The sequence below is a fragment of the Astatotilapia calliptera genome, chromosome 23, assembly GCF_900246225.1.
Source record: "Astatotilapia calliptera chromosome 23, fAstCal1.2, whole genome shotgun sequence".
Lineage (NCBI taxonomy): Eukaryota > Metazoa > Chordata > Actinopteri > Cichliformes > Cichlidae > Astatotilapia > Astatotilapia calliptera.
In genome coordinates, this window is record NC_039323.1 from 37,313,157 (window position 1) to 37,336,355 (window position 23,199).

Consider the following 23,199-nt stretch of genomic DNA (forward strand, 5'->3'; position numbering starts at 1 on the left):
AGAGCGAGACATGGAAGAAAGACAGAGAGGCAGAGAGGGAGATGTAGGTGTCAGGCTCCTGACGCACTCTGAAATGATGGGTAATTACATTTCAAATTACCGATGGGAACAAGAGCGAACTCCCTGACATTGGTGCGCAGGGAAATGCATTAAGAGTGTTGAAATCAGTGCGCAATAGGTAATTTCTAGAATTCCTGTGTTTAGGCAGATTTGCATAGCTGAAAATACCAGCTTAAAGGGCCACTTCACCGAACAACAAATCAGATTTACTTTGCATACTTACTCATTTTGGATGCTTCCCCGAACTGTACACCTTGTTTCAGGTTGGAGTTTGAGTTTTGTGAGAATTAGCAAATTTGTCTACCAGAAACAAAACCTCAGGATGCTGATTGTTTCAAGTGCATTAATTTTGAAGCTGCTGCAGGACAGATTTTGCGTGAAAACCCAATCGTGTCATCTGCCTAGTTTTAATAGAACAGAGAAATATTCCCCAGGTGGGACTGCAGGATTAGTTGTGGTGGTGTAGTGTAATAGAAACATAGTTGCAGCAGAGACTTTCTTGTTTACATCAGGCATTTCTTATTAAACGCAGTGAGTGAGTTAAATTAGCTTCTTTCTCATGAAACATAGTACTTTATAAGGTTACCATGCTAACATGTGGTTAGTAAACAACAGACTGTATATAAAAGATGGAGGTATCCACTGTGACGTTACTTTTTGATTTTTGAGTATGGATCTGAACAGTGTTGGGCAAGTTACTTGAAAATGGTAATTAGTTAGTAATTACTGATTACTTTTCCAAGAAAGTAATCCTGTTACTTCACTGATTACTTATTTTCAAAAGTCATTAGTTACTTTATTACTTAGTTACTTTTAAAAACCTGATACACAACCTGAATACATATTAAAGCAGCAGACCTTTCAGCCCAATTCTATTTTTTCTGCATTATCCATCATATAAGATTGAATCAAATGAAAACGTCTCTGTTTAAAAATTGTTTTATTAGTTTTAATCGTTTAAATTTGTGCACATTGCATCACTCACTCTTTCAAATAGATGTAGGTAAAACACAGCAAAAAATAAATAAAATTAAAGATTCAGCAGCACTAAGTTCTGTCGCTCTTAAGTCTATTTCCACCTGTTTAGCAGGAGTGGGGCCAGTGGAGGTTTGCCTGGTGCCGCAGCGGTCATGTAGGTGGGGGGGATCTGGGGGTTTCTCTGTGAATGTCACATTCCCGTGGCAGCGTGCTAGGTGCTCGCTCAGATTTGAAGTTTAATTTCTCACTGTAGAAAGAAGTTTTCTTCCCACGTGTACAGCAGACGCTAATGTTTTTGTCACTTTTTACAGAATCAAAGCTGCATGGTCGTACTCTCTCCTACACTCCATATTATCCATTGTTGATCTGCACATGTCTGTTACCACGGATGTTGTATGCTCATGCGTCATTGTCAAGAGACACTCTCACAAACAAAATCACGGTTTAGTAACGCAGTAACGCACCTTGCTTACGGGAAAGTAACAGTAATGTAATTACAGATTACAGCACTGCCCATCTCTGGATCTAAAGCCTTAAAAATCGCCATCTTGGGATAAGCCTCCTGGGGAGGCTGATCCATGACTGATAGTGTTCCTTTGTGTTTTTCTATCCAAGTATGCTTTTACTGGGCTGGCAGTGTCTTTGACAGGCTCTTGCCTTCTAGACACTTATCAGATGGTGTTGGATCCAAATCTGATGATACTTCTATATGTTTATAATTTCATCAGTTTTTAAAGATGTGTTTGATTTCTTCCTATTTATTAACAAAATGAATTTCAGACACTGTTCATCTGTTATGGATAGTTTTTAGCCCAGACACTTCTACCTTCTACCTACACTTGTCCAAGGACACACCGTTCACCATGCTGATATGCATCAAGTTGTCAGGTCATAACTCTTTGGGAATCATCTTGTTGGTGCAAAAATAAAATTTTATGTCTGTCAAACGGTGTTATCTTTGGATTCATAAAGAATTGATAAAGAAAGCTAAAGAAATGGAAACAAATTAGGTTTTTCGTGACAGGTTGCTAGTAAAAAAAGTATCTAAAGATCCATCCATCCATTCGCTTCCACTTATCCTTTTCAGGATCTCGCGGGGGGCGCTGGAGCCTATCCCAGCTGTCATAGGGCAAAAGGCAGGGTACACCCTGGACAGGTCGCTAGTCTGTCGCAGGGCCAACACACAGGGACAGACAACCATTCGCACTCACATTCACACCATTCACACAATGGCAATTTGGATTTTCCAATTAACCTATCCCCTCAAGCTGCATGTCTTTGGACGGTGGGAGGAAGCCGGAGTACCCGGAGGGAACCCACGCAAACATGGGGAGAACATGCAAACTCCACACAGAAAGACCCCGGCCTGATGTTGGAATTGAACTCAGGACCTTCTTGCTGTGCGGCAACAGTGCTAACCACCGTGCCACCGTGCTGCCCTATCTAAAGATACAATTTAAAATGGATTATTTGCTAAGGCAGACATTTTTTGTGTTAAAATGATTCATGGGTCAGTGTAAAGTGGCTTAACAAAAAAAAAGCATTCCTCTGAAAATGGTCAGGTACAAGGATTAAACTGAATATCAGTGAAAAAGGAACCAAAATAAACATTAAAACAAACTTCAGAGAGAGCAGTGATTGTACTCAGGTACTGTATCTATACAACTTTACCACATACAACCCCAAAATATTATCATTCAGTAATGAAAACGGTTACATTTCAGAAGACTGGAGGTCGTTTGCTGTGGAATCTTGGATTTGCAATGATTTCTGGGATGAGTAGTTCCTTTAATGTTAAAAATAACTTTGTACACATTCTTGTAATTTTGAAATTTTCTCCTGCCTGTTTTTATTTTTTTAAATCCAAATTATTCACCAAATGTTTTTATGGTGATTATTAGCTTGGCCCAAGGCTTAAAACTCCTGGTTTTAAATGGGGGTAGCAGGATGTTTTCATATTTTGAGTTACTTAAAAAAAAGGATTTTTTTAAGTAACTCATTCTGTGTAGAGAATTCTGATGCTGAGATAATTGATCTGAGAAGAGAAACTGTTAACCTCAATTTGGCACCAATCCTGGCGTCTACACAAAATGGCACGACAATCCATCCAATAGCTGCTGAGCTATTCTACTCGGCACCAAAGTGGCATTGATAATGTAGTTGCCAGCAGTCTCTGGAGGGTTTTCCATGAGTGTGTTGTGAGTCCTAATGATAGCACTTAATATGATTTTGGTTTCAAATATTGGTGTTGGATGTGCATTAAAGTGCCTACAGTATTTTTAATAATTACGCCAATTTGAGAGCATTAAACACAATTATATAAATTAAGCTCATCGATGATTAAAGTTTATTAGAGTTTCCGTACAGCTAAGAGCTCATTTGTAACTGCAGTCACCAAAGCTTCACCCCCACCTGAGGGGGGAAAAATACATATACAACAGCTGCAAAGTCTGTAAATTATTTTGCTACTAGTAGTGAACAGTGAACGTCAGGTGAAAATGAATTTTTTTAAGGCACCAGGAGATCGCAAATAATTTATGAGATTCAAAATCTCAATACCACTGAAGCAAGTCAAATAAATATTGAATAATGCTTCTGGCCTTTTTGGGGATGGCTAAAACCAGATATTGTGCTGCAGGATAACTCCTCAGCACATGTTTGTACACCAGTCTGAGGTGGGCTGACAGATTTTTCAGTCCTCTATATTTCTTTTCATTTTTTTTAAGCTCCCTGGCTCACTGGTCAGATTCTTGCTATGGAATGTGGTGTGGGACAAAAGGAGTGGAGATCCAGAAACTCAGTGACCTCCTGGAGAGGTCTCTTTCTCCCTCTTCCGTTACTCTATTTGTGTCCCAGTCTGTCTACTCTGTTCATAGCTTGTTTTCCCTCCCTGCGTTTCTTGCTCTCGATCTGTCCATCACTTACTTGTTCACTCTGTCAGGCTGCTGCACTTTGATGTGGCGCTGGCACAGGTACTCTTTGCTTGGCCTCTTTCTTCATTCTTTCTGTTTCCTCACACACATACAACATGGCTATATTCTACAACAACACACACTGGTGCATGCACAAAATCACACAAACCTTAAGCACAAGCTTTTGCAGGCAGGAATGTGTGGGAATCTCCCTCTGGCTACCTCTGTAACCTGCATCTGAAGCTGGTGAGGGGCCAAGAAGGCAACAGACCCAGGAGACTAAATGCAAATAGCGGAGAAGTTGGTAGGCTGCCTGGCTGAGATCAAAGATCCTCTCCGCATAGCTCAACTCTACTAGACATGCATGAACAACATTTGCTTCCACACACAGTCTGCAAGTGCGTGTTTTTGTAGGTGTGCGAGCGTGCATGTGCAGCGAGTGCGCACGTGCAAGCATGCTTGCATGTGTGCGTGTGTGTGCATGTGTGTGTGTGGGCAAGCAGCATTGTGGGGGTGCAAGTGTGAGAGCAGTAACGTTGGTTTTAAGAGGAGTTCATACTTTCAAGGAATTTGTGCTTTTGGCAAATGAGTCACGCTGAATAAATGATTGCTGACCTCGGAGGAAGCAGTTTCAAACACAAGCGCTCAGGTAAATAAACAAGATCAGTCAAACATTTTGTGTCTCTGCATAGAAATATGTCTCTAATTATGCCCCGAAGCTTTAAAATCTTTCATCATCACCTGTGTCTTTCGACAGGACTGTGGGAATCGATAACAGAGCGCAGATCTTGCTGGTGTGCGTCCACCAAAATGAAGCTCGCCGGGTCTGCGAATCACATGGATGTTTTTAGCTGGTGTTCAGAGGATGAAGCTGCAGGATAGCTATAGAGACACCGAAATATGAAGGCAAAAACCACAGAGTGAAAGAAGGAGCAGCTCTGATATTTCAGAGCATAATACACAATCACTGCAAAACTGTGAAAAATGATAAAAGCCTAAAAATACACACCCAGCCTCAAACTTACATTTAAATTACTCATTTGTGCTGATGTTCTACTCTGTCTGTGTGATGGACTGAAATGTAAAAAACATGAGGAAACAGACCAGCATACCATCAATAATAATGGTGTGTTTTTATTTAAGAGCAAACCTTTACTGTGCAAACCAGTGAAAAGACCTCAAAAAACAAATATATAAAGAATGTCTTCTACATGTAAAAAAATAACCTTTGTAAAGCTCTCTCTTGTTCAGCTGTAGCCTCAGGTTATTCTGACACAGAGCAACTGCATGCTGTAATAAAAGTGTTTGTACCTCTGAAGAAAAGTGCAAAAGAAGGTTTTTTAAAAGCTTTCTGACCATCAAAGAAGCTCTTTTCACAAAAATCTTGGAGAATCAACATTCAAAACATTTTATATTGTAAAGTAATATCAGATAGTACATAAAGAATACAGTACCATTACAATAAGTATCACAATACAAGTATTTTTCAGTAAAAAAAGAAAGAAAAACAGCAACATTAAAATACAGGCTCCCTTTAATGTGCTGAAGTAATGTTCAGTTACAGGACAAGAATATCAGTAAAATACTGTAAAGCAACAGCAAGTTTGTCGTATTTACCTTAGAGTTCACTTAATCCAACAAAGTCCTTAGAAGGGCTCGCTAATTAACTGTAATTCTTTTTATGGGAACTTACAGTAAAAATAAAGGTCTGTCTGGAATACAGTGAAATATGTAAGTGAGGTCATTTAATATACTGTAATTAAACAATACTTTACTACAACCTTCTGCCCATTGTTAGGATTAAGACTTAGCACCTCTTTACAAATATCCCAGTAAAGGTAGAAAGACAGGTTTATTAAGTCCCCCGTGGTCCACTGTGGCACTTATATTGAAATGCATTCATTTCTTACGAATGAGATTTCCCATAAGATTTGAATTCCAGCATAAGTTTTGTTTTGACTCTTTCCCTATAGCAGGGCACCCGCTGCTCATAGCTCATATAATCATGGATTAGCAATTCGGTGAGATGATAGCATCAAAGTGGGTGTGCAGCAGTCAAAAATATTGTATTAAAGACAAACAAACAAACAAAAAACATATCCAAAAGACCTGATTCAAAATAAATGTAGGTTTAAGGCACTTCCGCTATTAATTATCATTATTTATGATATATTTTGTGTTCGCTGCTCTGAAGTCCTTTTTAAAATAAAACTTTATTAGGAATTAGACTGTAAAGCAACATTGTGAGAGAAGTTTTCTAGGCTTGAATCATTTGAAAGTAAAAACTAGAGAATATCAGGGTATGAAAAGCAGGTTTTACGTAAATAAAACCTGACATAAAAAACATTGTATATTTTTGTATCGCTCATCGTCATTTTTACAAAGTACCATCTGTTAGTGCATGAGGTCGGTAAACAAATAAAACACTGCCTGTTTCCCAGTGTTTTTACTGAAAATATATTTATATATATATTTTAAAAAAAGTTTATTTCTTTTTTTTTTTAGTTTATTGGGACTTGGTCTGTTATATAACGAGTAGAATCAGTTGTTCTTCATTAATATGCGAACAATGCAGCAGAATCATTTACTGGTGATAGCAAACCATATGGTGTGATTATTAAGCATATCTCAGGGTGTTGTCTTTTCACTGTTACTGTCAGAGCATTAAACTAGAATGAGCAACAGCGTAAAACCCAAATGTGGATGCTAGAGGCTCAGCGAGAAATGAGAAAACAATCAAGCTTTTCATAATGTAGGCATGAATAAATTAACCTTTGCTGTTTCAAAGGTGGCTTTGCTGTTTTAGAACAGTCAGACTGTGCACACACATATTGGAATTTGTTTGCCACCTTAGGCAAAATAAGCCACTTAGAATGAACACGTGTGATGAGATTTCTGCTTTTAATTGTATTTGAGTGCCAGACATGAAAAATGTGTTTAAAAGCAGAAATGTTGGTTAATTGAAAAGCAGCAAACAATTTAGATTTGCGGTGATAATAGCCTTCGAGGACTGGGGTACTTGAACATGAATAATAATGCATTAAAAAACAGCTTTAATGCAGAGAGACTGAAAACCTTATTTTTGAACTACACACACTGTGTGTTTTTTGGACAGCACAACATCACCAGTTGTTCACTGCAAATGTAAAGGATCTTTTTTTTTAGATATCTGGTAGATTCACAGTTAAATTCCCATGTAAGTTAACAAAAAAAAGTCAAAATAGTTGTTATCAAGCTGTTTAAACAATGTATGAAAAAATATACCTGCAGAGATGTCAGCGATTGGTTTGTAAACTCCCATTCGGAAGCCTCGAGTTGAGCTTTTTGGGTGCTCTATAATCCATTTCTTTTCTAAATGGGACCACAACTTTACAAAATGAGCTTCTGTTGTGTTTAAACAAGAACTGAAACTAGAGATTTAGACCATGACTTCAAAAGGAACATGTTTACTGAGCTCATAAATCAAATGAGCTGCAGGATCATTTTTCCATAGACTTCAATACAATCACAATGTTTATTGCAACCGAAGAAGTTGCCACCTACTGGCCAGTAGTGAGAATGCAGGTTTGAGGCATTCAAGCAATGACTTGAGAAACTTCTCAGAACCAGTTTTATATGTAGAGTATCCTCTGTTCTTTTTGGAGCAAAGACATTTCAGATGGTGTCCAACCATCTGACGAACATTTAATCTGAACATACTAGTAAACTGCCATTTTGTCACGGTCTGCGGTGGGCGGACCGAGTGTGGGAGTGTGAGGTTCCAGGTGCAGACACAGACGAGGAGACAGTACCGAACTTGAAACGAAAAGCGAGCCTTTATTTGGGCTGATTAACATGGCAAACAACAGAAAGCACTGAGGCGAAACTAAACTAGAAGCTGAACTGGGAAAACTAAGAACTGACACTTAACTCAGACAGCAGGGAAGGCTAAGACAGGGTGACAATGATGCACATGACTGAGGCAACTGTGAACAGGACTCTGTGCTGGAACAACAAGGAACTATGAAACGTATATACGTAAGTAACATGGACATGACCAGCAAAGACTCCTGAAACCTGGCGTAACATGGGGGAAGTTGAACAGACAACGCGGCGACGAACAAGGGAAGAGTGAGGACTTAAATACACACATGAGGTGATCAGGGGAAGTGGAGACACATGAGAACACAGCTGACTAGAAGGAAACATAATGACAATACAGTAACACTAACTACAATGAACAAAGAACACAATACTCTTTCAAAATAAAACAGGAAACACAGAGACATTGACATGGAGATAGAACATGAACTAACCAGAGACATGAAACATGACAGGTAGACACACGGACCAGGGAGAGATGACAAAAGGGACTAAGAAACCAAGGACTAAACTGCAAACTAGAAAACAACTAGATGCGTTAAACTACACATGTGGATGCAAAAATATGCATTAGAACTTAAACCCTGGGCCTCATGGCCCAGTACCGTGACACATTTACCTTTTGCACACTAGACTACGAAGCATAAAATGACATGCAATATCCACAAAATTCTTAAGGATTTTTGGCTGCGATGCAAAACTTGATGGATGTTTTTGGTTGTATTTGATATAAACATGGTCATAAAATCAGGTATAAAACAAAATGGAATCAAAATTTCACAAAGAACGCATGCTCATGGATAGATAGATATTTTACTGCATACTTTTATCATCACCTCCCACTGTGCCGAGAGATTCGCAGAGGATAAATTTTATGTATATTGAGGCATTAATGTGTGCCTGTGTGCCTTGTGTACAAGAGGAGCGAACAACAACACATGGGCTGCGTGGGCGTCTTCTGGCAAAGAATAACCACGGCGCCTCCTTTACAACAAAAGCAAGAAACACTACATTTGATATATGCCAGCAAGACTTTAAGCACGAAACTGAGAATGTCATGAGTCTGACATCGAGTCAGGCTGATTTCTGACGGACTTGTTTGTGATGAAACAGGAAATTCTTCGACCTACCCAAATCTTAAAATGGTCGACTTGCAAAGACTTGAGTCAGAGCGAAGTCTTCGTTTCCCAGACATATGTGCCACAGGGTGACGTATTGAGTGCTAGCCCTATTGAACGGTAGGAAATGCAGAACTTCAAAGGTCAAATCTTTGGCCGGTCCTCTTTTATTGGAGCTCCCGCCTGAGGAATACTTTCTGTTAAACTTTCATATACTTGTTTCCCTTGATAGAAGTGGACAAACACAAATTCAGACAGTCTGAATTCTGACACACACGCACACATACACAAGCAGCGATACACAAAAATCGTGGCTATTGAGTACAAAGTGAATCATCATTGCAGACAATATCTTTGTCAAACACTCCGGCCTTGACGGGTAGACATCGGCAGATTCGCAGAGCCATGGCAACAGTCAAGTGTGAATCCCATTGATGAGAAGAGTGTGTTTGTGCTGTACAGAAATTGCTCGGTTAATTCCTACACGGAGTCTGCTGCAATTATTGAGAAAAAGCTCTCAACGCAATGCAGATAAAGAGATTTAGCAGCAATAAAGAGGCAATCCATTGTTGGCTTTTGCAGAGGACGTGCGTTTCGGTCAATATAATAAAAACCTAAAAACTCTGTCTCAGATTAAATTTGTGCTGATAATCCAAAGAAACCGCAGGAATCTGGAGAAATTTAATATTTTGCTTTTCTCATTTTCATATGCCCGTCAGCAACATGTAATGGATTACAATTTAAACCCTGCCAACTTCTCTTCTGTTTCTGCAGACAGGCAGAGGAAAGCTACACCCACTCCTAATATATATTTGCATCAAAATCACATATATTTAAAGGATGGTGAACCAAATCTAAGAAGGATGATAATTAACATATTTGGTCTCTTTCCCTTCTGCTGGCAGAATATAAAGTGATATCAAGTCTCTACACCTGGGTAGCTCCCAGATTGTGACTCTACGAAGCTTTTTCCCCCTTTTTATACAGCAAAGACTGTGAAACCTCCAACACATTTACAGCAAAATATGTCAAAAGGATCTGCAGAGGGAAAAAAACATAAAAAAGAAGGGGGGGGGATGTCATAATAAAATAGCACACAAACACGCGCTCAGACGCACACTCACTTAGGACAAGAGTCCACAAAAGCTGAGCGTGGGTGGAAGTGGTAAAGAGGAGGAGTAGGCGGCAGAGGAGGAGGAGGAGGTGGAGGCAGGTGATGAAGAAGAAAGGCTGCTTTCAGATCAGGTTCGATGCTGGGGCGTTCAGGCTGTGGCACATTACCTAACAATCAGGGTGAGTCTGCGGCATCAGACGCATGAATGGCTGACTTTGTTATGTAAATGACCGAAGATGAATAAGTCAGAGAGTTGGCAAAATGTCGGGAAGCCGGCTGAATTTACAGGATCAACACTGATGGAGTACTTGAGAAAGTCTGACTTTGTGAAGTGTTTTTTGTGCAGAACGCGTGCAGACCGGCACATTTCACATTGCTCCAGTGACATCTCGGTTCCTAATTGTATTTTTTAGCATATTTTAGCCCGTTCACTTTGCAGCAGAGCTCAGCATTTTGTGAAGCATTTAAACTGAGTTTTCAGATTTATGATTCTTTTGTTCCAGACAATCGTCAGCTAAACGAAGCATCTTGGAACCACTCTGGTGTGTACGCTGACGCTTAAATACAAGTGTGGCCTTTTACCTCATGTGGACTGCATTTCCTATAATCTCTTCTTTCTGCACCTTTGAACTTCACTTGAATGCACTGTTATTGAAAAGGACAGAAATATCATGTTATTAAGAGCAATGTTAGAACAGCACTGGCTTCATAAAGTAGAGAGAAACCACATAATAATGATCCAAATTGCTGTATCGCCTGTAATCACCACTTTAGATGTAGCAGTCCGGGTTCATGTAAGAGTGCATTTAGTTGTCTTGCAAAGTCAACTCTTAACTAGTCACGACTCACTTTTAAAATCTGTGTGTGTGTGTGTGTGTAGGCTCTGTAAAACTCGCCCTCCTATTGAGCTACCCACACCTGTATGCGTGTGTGAGAGAGAGTGAAAGCAGCAGTCAAAAAGTGTTTGAGAGACGAGAAAACCAGAGATTATACTTGGTCACTTTGACTGTAGCTGAGCAATAGAGTGAAATAAAAGGACCTGATATGATAATAATAATGATGATGATCACAGGAATAAAAAGGATAGAGGGAGAAAGAGACAGAAAGGGAGAAATGGGAGACGAGAGCAAATGGTAGCTAAACCTGTGAAGAGATCAGCAGTGCTATGAATAAACATGAACAGCTCAGCCCACGCCGATCTCTCTTCTTTACCTCTCTTTATTACACATAAACATTTAAGACAGCCTTTCCCTCTATCTCTATTTGTCTCTCTAAAACATACAGAAGAGAAAAATATGCAAACTTTACTAGCAAATTGAAACATGCACTCATGTTTCCTCCTCTTGAAAACACCAAAATTGCCACGTTTTTACCCCCAAAGTTCCGTTAACATTGTTTCCAAATGAGGATACGTGATCGATAAGGTTTTCAGGCTAGTGGAGATTATCCATTCTCCAACTTTACCTAACCTAGAGGTTATCACGTGTGCGTCTCCGGCCTTTGTTAGGTCTCAAGGTCAGCGGTGAGGAGTTTTGCACATACACTTCTCTTTTAGAAAATCAGGATCTTCTCTCATCAAGCGCTGCTGTTGCCAAGGCAACGACTGGAGAGCAGTCATAGGTGGGTGGCGATCCCCAGCAGCGATCTGTCTAGAGGGCTCTCATTGGCCACTCCACTGTTTCCCACAATCCTGTGCTGCTACAGAAGCCTCCCCCCCCGACCAATCCCTGTGTTACCCCCACGAGGAGGTTGGAGAGTAGGTCAAAGAGTAGGTGGGGGTGCTTGATGAATGTAACAGCCGTGTTTACTCCATAGGTTAACATAGTGTGATAGCCTAATTTTCAATGAGGTTACATTGTGTGACAGGAAGAGACACGTGTTGAGCAAATTTAGAAAGGAAGCTTACTGTCGCAAGAAGTCATAATTACAGAGAAAACTGTGAGAGAGGCGTGGAGAAAAGCAGCCTTCACGCACGTGAGCAAGCTGAGAACACCAACTGTGAATCGAGAGGAGAAAAACTAAAGTGCAAGAAATCTCAAATGCATGTGAGGCTTGAAAATCAAGCCACTACAAGGCACTCCTGTCTTATATATAAGACTTGATATGCATTTGTTCTCCAATAAAGTGTCAAGAATTACCCAGAGAAGTCCCCGTTTTGGTTCCCTGAGTCAGGGAGCAAAAAAAAAAATTCTCCTTTGAGGTTATATTCGACCAATAGATGTAGGTGTTAACATACGCCAATGACAGGCTTTATACAGTCATCTCATGAGTCAGACTGCTGTTAGCTTAACGAAAAAGATTAGTTTTAAAACATATCTGAAACATCGGATGGATTTCTTTGAAAGCTTTTACAGACATTTATATTCCACAGATCCTACAAAAGAGGTCGACCGTAATTATATTTTGTGTAAAATAGCTTGACAAATATTGGGTGGAGTACCTTTTAGTACAGGGAGTGCAGAATTATTAGGCAAATGAGTATTTTGTCCACATCATCCTCTTCATGCATGTTGTCTTACTCCAAGCTGTATAGGCTCGAAAGCCTACTACCAATTAAGCATATTAGGTGATGTGCATCTCTGTAATGAGAAGGGGTGTGGTCTAATGACATCAACACCCTATATCAGGTGTGCATAATTATTAGGCAACGTCCTTTCCTTTGGCAAAATGGGTCAAAAGAAGGACTTGACAGGCTCAGAAAAGTCAAAAATAGTGAGATATCTTGCAGAGGGATGCAGCAGTCTCAAAACTGCAAAGCTTCTGAAGCGTGATCATCGAACAATCAAGCGTTTCATTCAAAATAGTCAACAGGGTCACAAGAAGCGTGTGGAAAAACCAAGGCGCAAAATAACTGCCCATGAATTGAGAAAAGTCAAGCGTGCAGCTGCCAAGATGCCACTTGCCACCAGTTTGGCCATATTTCAGAGCTGCAACATCACTGGAGTGCCCAAAAGCACAAGGTGTGCAATACTCAGAGACATGGCCAAGGTAAGAAAGGCTGAAAGACGACCACCACTGAACAAGACACACAAGCTGAAACGTCAAGACTGGGCCAAGAAATATCTCAAGACTGGTTTTTCTAAGGTTTTATGGACTGATGAAATGAGAGTGAGTCTTGATGGGCCAGATGGATGGGCCCGTGGCTGGATTGGTAAAGGGCAGAGAGCTCCAGTCCGACTCAGACGCCAGCAAGGTGGAGGTGGAGTACTGGTTTGGGCTGGTATCATCAAAGATGAGCTTGTGGGGCCTTTTCGGGTTGAGGATGGAGTCAAGCTCAACTCCCAGTCCTACTGCCAGTTTCTGGAAGACACCTTCTTCAAGCAGTGGTACAGGAAGAAGTCTGCATCCTTCAAGAAAAACATGCAGGACAATGCTCCATCACACGCGTCCAAGTACTCCACAGCGTGGCTGGCAAGAAAGGGTATAAAAGAAGAAGAACTAATGACATGGCCTCCTTGTTCACCTGATCTGAACCCCATTGAGAACCTGTGGTCCATCATCAAATGTGAGATTTACAAGGAGGGAAAACAGTACACCTCTCTGAACAGTGTCTGGGAGGCTGTGGTTGCTGCTGCACGCAATGTTGATGGTGAACAGATCAAAACACTGACAGAATCCATGGATGGCAGGCTTTTGAGTGTCCTTGCAAAGAAAGGTGGCTATATTGGTCGCTGATTTGTTTTTGTTTTGTTTTTGAATGTCAGAAATGTATATTTGTGAATGTGGAGATGTTATATTGGTTTCACTGGTAAAAAGAAATAATTGAAATGGGTATATATTTGTTTTTTGTTAAGTTGCCTAATATTTATGCACAGTAATAGTCACCTGCACACACAGAGATATCCCCCTAAAATAGCTCAAACTAAAAACAAACTAAAAACTACTTCCAAAAACATTCAGCTTTGATATTAATGAGTTTTTTGGGTTCATTGAGAACATGGTTGTTGTTCAATAATAAAATTATTCCTCAAAAATACAACTTGCCTTATAATTCTGCACTCCCTGTAATTTCCCCTGACATGTAGAAAAGAAAACAGTCTCTTACAAAGAGACCAATATACTGGCAGACCAACATTATCAGCCAACATTAGCTATTTGCAGACATATTGATGTTGGCATGTTTAACAACCAATAAATAAAAAACCAAAAAAGTAAGGAAGAAATGAGAGAAACACCCTTCAACTACTTTATCAACATTGATGTCACATGATTTGTCCACCAGGGGGCACTCTGCAACTTCTCCATTGGCAACACTAATGCTGCAAACACCATAAGTGGAGTGTAAATCAGCCATCTATGATTTGTGACAATAAAACAAATTTCCATTTAAATTGCATTGTCATATTGACTCGTAAATACCGTTTACCGTTACTAACAAGAAAATGCGGTGCAGTCGCGTTACTATTTTTCAACAAACAGACGGTTGAAGGTGTGTTCAGCTTACCACAGCTTATATCAGTTGCACGGAAGGAGCTGTAAGTAATCTGGGTGCTACAGCTTTAAGCAGCTGCGCGCGGGCGGCAATCACTTTCTGCCCAACGATCACTTTTTGGCACAACACCTGGAGCTAAGGGGGCAAAATAATCGCATGAGTGCTGTTGTTTGACTGAGGAAGAATAAAGTAGTTGTGGTAAGCCAATCACATGACCAGAGTCATGATAAACAATATATACGCTGCATTTTTTCCTGAATAGTTTCGTCACGTTTACTGTCTAAGGACAGTGCTAGCAAGTACTCTCTGCTTATGACCAAAAAAACCCCAAACAAAAAACAGCCCGTTGGTGTTGGTGGAAAAATGCACCATGTCGACCAATCAAAAATGATATGGCAACATGACATTTGGTTGTTTAGGAAGAGAGGGAAGTTTAAGGAGTGACTGTGAGAGAGAAAGAGAGAGAAAGAGAGAGAGCGAGTTTTGAGATGTGAGAGATTTGTGACGTTTAGCGTGTTTGGAGTGTGTAGTTCATGTGTTGTCTTGTGTAGTTAGTGTGTAGTGTTGTGGATAGTTTTGTGTTGTGTGTCAGAACAATGAGGCGACTGCGGTCTCCAGGTAGAAACAGGAGTGATACACCTGCTGCTGTCAGACCTGCAGGTATCAGGTTGTGATGTTCTCCTTTATAGTGGACAGAAATTATTTTTTTGGGAGTGGCAAAAATAATTTGTGTGGCATCTGATTGTTCTGTAAACACTTTGAAATGGTTATAAAAAAAGAGTAAAAGGTAAATGGCTGCAAATAACTTTGTTGTTTGCAAAACTTGTGGATATGATTTTAAAATTGACAATTTATATTTGCTTTTAAAGTTATGAAATATGATTCATTAAACATGTTTGTGGTTGTTACAGTAAAAAATATAACTTTTTCTACTCGGATTTTATGTTTTTTGTCTGATTTTAGATCAATTGTGTTAATACAGTATGTCAAAATGAAAACATAACTGTAAATTCAAACACATTAGGTTGCGCTGAAAAGGATGATACCAAAAAGCATCATAAATCCATGGATTCATGGGTGGATTATACAGCGCCAAATCACTAAAACAGTTGTATATTGTAAGGTAAAAACCCTATAGTACTAGAGAAATAACCTCAACAATCAAACGAACCCCTATGAGCAAGCACTTGGTGAAAGTGGGAAGGAAAAAGTTCCTTTTGACAGGAAGTAACCTCCAGCAGAATCAGGCTCAGGGAGGGGCAGCCATCTGCCACGGCCAGTTGGGAGTGATGGGAGATGGAGGCAGCTAGTTAAGTGTGAAACTGACTACAAAATATAAGATCAAGATACAGAGTTATGTCCTTAGGTTATTAATTCTGGAACAAAAACTTTCTCTTGCTAGCCTAACAAGGATGTCCAGGTTACGTTCGAGAAGTACCTTGGACAGACGAGGTAATATCCATAACATTCAATTTACAACAAATTTCATTAACTCACTTTCATCCTACTGGTAGATTGGTAGGCCTGAAACCCCGCAACACAAGTTATGTTTTTACTTGATGTGGATGTCCCTAGAAATGTAACTGTCACATCCATGCAGTCTGGAACTACTGGGATTGCCTTTTCAGTACTGTTGATTCTTAATATGCATTTCCGGCTACTTTTTCGCTAAAGTTTTTGACTTTTTAAGTAAGAAGACAACAATCTCCTCTTCCATATAAGGACTCGGAAATGCCAGCAAATTTCTGGAGGAAGAACGCTGAAACTCTCAGAATAGAGCGATGTCACCCAGAATGTCAGCGAATGTACAAAGACGTGGAAAAACTTTAGAGTAAATTTGTTTGCCTTTGAAAAAACTGACAGCAAAGAGTCGGGATCGAGGTGGGAAAAAAATCTCAGCATTTTATTTATTTCTATTACGGCTGGCACCGCATATAAAACACCAGATGCAACCAATGCACAACACATAAATGCTGGCAACAAGGTTGGCCCCTTATGTAGATTATATTGTACAAAGATTCACAGCAGAAGTCCAATAAATCAGTTTTAAGGCTAGCAAACTTGGTTAGCAAGCTGTGTCCATAAACTGTATGGGAGCTTCACACAAATACCAGCTTATTAGGGTTAACAGCTTACTGTAATGATCGTAGCGTATGCATGTTCATGTATCTGTGTGGCATAGATTGGAACAAACACTGTCACAGCAGTTATTAGCATCTATATGTTCTTATTTTAGATCCCAGTTTTTTTGATTTTCCTATATTTTATGTTCATTTCATCACAGCTCTGCAACGCTGCGACGTTCTCTGTTTGTGTTTCTTTCATGTGTCACATTCAGTGTATGTCACTCATACGTACCTTAACAGCCACTAAAACATATATGTTTAATGGAAATTTCTTCTAAACACCACTAAATGTGGAAATATGGAAGACTTTGAAAAAGCACCACAACCGCTAGTATTGACTAAATACTGGAATATCACTCACTGAAACTGGAACACAGTTTGTTTTTGGTGTGTTAGCTTAGACATGTTAGCTTTATTTTTCAGCGTTAGCGGTTGCAACATATGGATCTGAATGCTACATTTTCACCTGGCGCCTCCTTTAGCTCATCATTTTTATCTGGTCGTTCATACAAAACACTTGTAACATTAACAAAATAGCTTTAATTCACAGCTGTGTTTAATGGTTAGCATGCTAACGTGACAGTGGGGATTCAAGAAGTGTATCTTGTCTCACCGGGAAGCTTTGAATGGTCCATATAGTTTTAGCATTGTCCATCTTGGTTTACTCCATCTGCTTTTCAGGAACACGGTGTATGTTAAAATACTAAAAACCTTATAAAGTGAACCTAATAAAGCCTTATTAGAATTGATTTCAGTCCAGCTATTACTTCAGTAATTTACAGTGATTGCCAGCCCATCTTCAAACTATTTTTTGGGTCATTATTCAGGCTAATCAGGGATAATTCAGTGCTTCTAACTAGCGTGCAACCGTTTTCCATTGTGTTGACCTTAGATTACATTACCGCATAGTGCTGCAGGAATAATATGGCGTCCAGTTTTCATCATCTGTGGCTTTGTGTCCAACTTAAGTGTTTTTGTTTTATTCAGTAGCGGGTGGGTGGTTGTTCCCCGAAGTAATTTCGTTCCTGGTTTGTTATTAGTCTGGAGAGTTTAAAAAACTATGCCACAGGCAACATATATGGCTAAGAAACACATGCTTTAGCTTACCGCATCGTGCTTTTAGAGCCTGCTTATTGTGTTTCTCAGGTGAGGATGCCAGAAAATAAATTCTGAGTTATTCTTTATTCAATATTGTCAGTATACTTTATTCAGTATCGTCGGCACAGTGAATTCCTTGGTGAGCCTGGTGATATTTGCGCTTTTAGTCGCTACAAATGTTCTGTGATCTTAAGCTTTCCACAAGTAAGGCTGGAAAGCTGCTAGAGACATTTTCTTGAATGTATTTTCGTTCTGCTCTCTTTCCCACGGTGGGGTGGTCAATCGGTGTCTAGTTTCAGGTAGCGTCTGCCGTTCCCAGAACGTGAGCGGGCAGGAGCCATACCGGGATACTTTGGGATCAGTAGAATTCCTGGAATTCTTCACATAGTCCCTTTGAGGGGAAAGCAAATAGAGAGGGTTTAACGACCCCCCTCTCACACCCTCACACAGGCTGAGGAGGGGAAACACAGTGCCTGTATCAGAGCTTATCACAAGATAACAGCAGTACCACGCAGGGCTGGGGTCAATTCCCTTCAATTCGCTTACAGCACTTCAGGAGGAGGAATTTCTTTGAGAAGTTTTGCACATATAAACAATAAAGACTCTGTTATCATGTGAACTGCAATTGCAAGTTTCAGTGAGCTGACAGGAAGCTGTAATGCCGTGGCATATCAGAAGAGGTGACTTCTGGAATTCCAGATTCCTCTGTCACATATAAGGGTGATTTAGTTGGTTGGAGATAATATTGATTTGTTCCCATGAGGAACACTCTTCAACTTCAAAACATCCTTAGGGGAAAATATGTGGCCTAATACAATTAGTTATAGCTGTGACCCTGCAAAGGCACTGCAGGCAACACAATAAAACTCACCAGGAGTCCATTCTTGTCCCGTAGAGCCGAGTGACCAGGGAAACTGATGTGTGGGTGGTCAGCAAGCTCGAGAAGAAAACGTGGCCACTGCTGAAACAGCTGCAGTCATGAAAAGTTCAAATTCTGAGTTCTAAATATATTCGTCCCATAGTTTTTACATAGAAGGATACAGGAATAAACACAGAAGATGCTTGCATCCATCGTAAAACTAATTACATCCTCCAGGGCAACATTGTTGGTTTTGTTTTTAGCAGTAGTTTAGAAGTAGGAGCTAATCATGGGCAAGGGGGATTTATCAGTGTGCATCTTGGTGCCTCGTGCAGAACCAGTTATGGCTCCTGTAAATGCTTCAACCGTGTTCAGTGATTTTCATATATACTGATACTGTGGTGGACACTTGTGTCCAACATTGCCAAAATGTGCAAGTAATCGTTATGATCCTTATCATAGGCTTCAATGCCTTCTCTTCCTGGATCTGCAAGCATGTTGCATCGTTACGGCCATCGTGTCTAGTTTCTTTTTTAATTTCAGTGTTCACTAGAAATTTGATGTATAAACTCACAATATCGAGCCTTTATTTAAAAAAATGATATACTCTGGGAATACTACGAAGAAGAGGGCACCATCCTGGGATAATGCTAGCTGTTAGTCGGATCAGGTGAAAAACCATCCAACGCTGGACACACTTAGCTCGACAAAGCTACCTCCTAATTCAGAGCAAGCTTATGGCTGAGTGACACGAGTAAAAGTATGACATCAATCCCCTTGCAGATAAGCAACATGTTGCTGAATAAGTCTTTGTCAACGTGCACAACTAGAGCAAACTCGATTTAACTTGTTGCCACCCGGCTATTATCCGGTTATATTCCTGTAGAACGGAAAGGTTTCTGAGTACAAATGATAATAGCAGTAGTGAAATGTGAATTTCTGTCCATGTAGATGGTAACAGATATGTGATTTTCGATGATTTATTACAGTTAATTGCTGAATTATCAGAAACAGATTGCATGCAATTGCAATCATAACCCCATTCAATCACAGACTGACTGTTTTATAGCAACATTTATGCTAGGTTTTAGTGACAGTTTTGAGATTTCATCTGGTTTTGCAACTGAAGTAGGAGAACCTATCTTACCAGATAAAACAGATACTGACGACTTAACTTTGAGGATATAATTTGCAGTTTAATAAATGTGATTAATCGCTATACAGGCAATAGAAGGTCACTAAATGTTAAAAACTGCAATAATATCATATTGTGGGTGAATTACTGTAAAAATATTGCATTGTGGGATGTGGGGTGGGGCGCACAGTTATCACCACTTTTCTGTCCCAGGGAAAATCCTTGATATTGTCATCTTAGCCCCTCAGCTCTGGTTGCAAGTAGAAACCTATTCAAACCCTCTGTTTGAGAGTGGCAGACGATCAGGAGAAAGCCAGCTTAAAGAGAAACAGGACCTAGAAGCAGTTCATTTCAGACGGAGGATTAAACACTGATTTTTTGTTGTATCTGTGAATTTTGAAGGCCAAGGCCAGCGTAAGATAAATAAAGATTATTCTGAATTGTGACAGTAGTAGAGTCCAAGATAAAAACTACAGAGAGCCTGAAACGACCACACCTGACACTGTGCTGTATTTTACCTTAGACTACAACAGCAGTGACGTCACTGTGTGATGCATCACTGCACCAAGAGGAGAAGTTAAACCATGATGAGTGTTTAGATGCTCTTTAAATGCTCTAATGGGAATATAGTTCACCTTGAAACTCTTATTTCTTGCATCAAATCTACTCTCCATCTCTGCAGATGATAGTCCTGACCACACTGTGTATCTTCAGGCTGTTAAGACTAGTGCAGCTTTTCTTGCTTGTAGGTGAAAAGATTAAATTTGAGCAGCTATATCAGATGAAAAGGGTTCTCTTTGTGTGGTTTCGGTAGGTCACATTAATCTAAACGAGGCAGCGCAAACACCGCTTGCCGACTGTAAAAACACCCCCAAAAAACCCAAAATACTACGTTATGCAAAGCAAACAGAGCACAAAAAAGGAAAAAGTACATGACTAACTTAAAGTGTTCAAAACAGTGTAGCTGCTGCTGATTACATAGATGCAATCAGAACCTATTGTACTGCCCACAGGCAGTAAGAAGAGGAGGACTCATCAGCTGAGTTAGTCACAATGGGCATGCGGGGCTGCTGACTAATAGGCTATTTGACTGGTGAATTTAAAGTGGCTTAGTTTGGATGACAAGTATTCTCACATAGGAAATACTAGAAAAATGCACTACTTTAAAGGTTTGAATAGAAGCAACCCAAGTGAGCAGAAGCTACAAGATTAAACCTCCTGCTATGTGCAAGACAAAGCAAACTGATGATGGAGTGACTACATTTTAAATAGAGGGAAGGTTCGTATTTGTTAAAGGTGCTTGACTTATTCACGACGAATGAATAGGTACAAAAAGTCATCGGCCGGAACTTCATCAGCTTTGCGATTGACAAGTGATCAACGGGAAGTGCAAAGCAAACACCCGGGAATGGATGAGCCCCGAGTGCCAGACAGAGCAAACACGCAGAATAAACAAAAAATGAGGGCGGGAAAGTTTACCGCTTTAAAGGAGGGTTACACCAATAAGACTTTTAACCTGGGTTGGAATAGCAATCAATACGTTCAGCTGCCCGAGCCAACAAAGCTGAAGTATGAGGTGACCATTCCTCCTGCATGTATTTAGTGGGAAAAGTCGGTCTAGTTTAAATTTATCATTTTGCGGTTTTGTTTTAACTCTAACTTGATGAAGGCCATTTCTGGATGGTGGGAAATCGATTCATTCACTTCCCCCTGCAAAGTTTTCCCCAGATGGCATCATTACTGTCACATGCTGCTTGTGACAGCACATGAGATGACTGGTGCAGCGACAGGAATGTGCATGTTAACAATTCAGACACAACATCTGTGTGTCTGTCTGCGTGTGTGAAAGAGCACGCCACATACCAATTACAAATGCAGGACGCAGCGAAAACTTCTCGACACATAAATCTGAGAGCTCACTTCTACATCTGTCGCCCAGTCTGCTGTCTTCTGCAATATGTTAATTCTGTTTGGGTTGAAAACTTGAACATTTCTGCAGTGAGTGTAATGGAAAGTTACCAGAATAAGCTTAATAAATACTCATGAAAAATCAGACAAATGAGGACTTGGAGATTTCAGTCCTGGCTTTTCTTGCATGTTTTCTTCTCTCCCACCCACTAGTGGAGACCACACTAAATTACAGCAGGTCCTGCCAAGGTTGTTACTGTGCAGCTTGAAGACTGCAGCGCAGCACACAGACTGAGAGCAAACACTATGCACAAATAATTAGAAGTGTTTGCTCTGCTGCTCTTGTGGCACCGGCTGGGAGGCGTCTGCTTGAGCGATCAGGGATCTCAGATACCTACTTAAAAGCCGGGCTACAGCGTCTCATCGGCAACCTGTCATAATGCAGAGGACACCACCTAGCAACTATTAAATGTGTATTCAGCATTCAGGCAGGTGAGGTGGCCTTCAGTCCGATAAATATACTAGCTGAAATAGTTTGGAGCACAGTTTAACAGCCATGAGGATCCAAGGGGTATGCCTCCCTCTAGTGTTCAGAGAGCACAGGGAAGAATGATTAGGGAGAAATGATGAAGGCAGACAAAAAGACACACACAAGTGCGCAGATGCACACAAAAAAGATGACCCCCAAAGCATTAGATCTTCTATTTGTGACTGTACTACTCCACACCCCCCACCTCACCCCCCCCAAAAAAAATAACCCCCCAAAACCCAAAATAAAACACAGAATAGAATCACTGCACAAATTCAATAAAAAGGCTTCAGAGGTTTGAAGACTTTGCCTCAAAAGAAGGGTTCAAAGTACCCACAGCATACACTTCTATGACAGGAACACACAAGAGGACTGAACAAATATGGATACAGGAATCAGAGTCAAGGTACACAGGTACACTTACCGATATCACCACTACAATAATAAGCGGAGATATGCCTCCACCTACACAGGCAAAGATTTTGGCTGTTCAGATAATAAGTGCCCATTATCCTCACCAGTGTCACGCATGTGAACGGGGCTGTATGCCAAAAGTGTTGTCACATCTGCAGGTGCAGGTCACGCTTTGGTGTCGTTACAGCCAATCGTGCACCTCTTGCATATGGGTGCTGTAGCTGCTGTGACCAGGTTGAAGACACAAGTGCATGATGTTGTCATTGTTTACCCGCCATTTGAATCATATATCGGTGCAGAAGCTCAGTGACTCCCAAATTATACACAAGCAACAGCTTGAAAGAGTTTCTGGAGAAAACTTGGTGATTTCTTTGCTTCCATTTTCAACTTCTTCCACTGTTATATCAGTGCTTGAGTGGAGGCTTTGTCTGAGTGGTGACACCTATTGTTTGCAGCGGGTAACTGCATACTAAGCACTGCTTTAAATGGTGACAGGGCTGTAGTGATGTTGATGATCAATGCGGCAACTGTACAAGAGCCATTAAACTTCTACTGTGTGCAACAACGGTTAATGTTTTCCATGTCAGCATCATCAGGAGCTGTCAGTCTGATAGATATTGCCAGGTGGTGGCCTCTCTTGCCTTCTCAGAGGCTG

At 40.4% G+C, this 23,199-nt stretch overlaps 1 long non-coding RNA gene across 1 annotated transcript; it reads right to left on the minus strand.

The window, feature by feature from the left end:
- Positions 1 to 17,818: 17,818 nt before the first annotated feature.
- Positions 17,819 to 22,940, minus strand: LOC113016772 (uncharacterized). Its single transcript, XR_003271297.1, has 3 exons — positions 22,649 to 22,940; positions 18,571 to 18,669; positions 17,819 to 18,090 (listed from the first exon to the last, which is right to left on the minus strand). It is a non-coding gene; the product is annotated as an uncharacterized LOC113016772 (long non-coding RNA).
- Between the last annotated feature and the right edge of the window lie 259 nt (positions 22,941 to 23,199).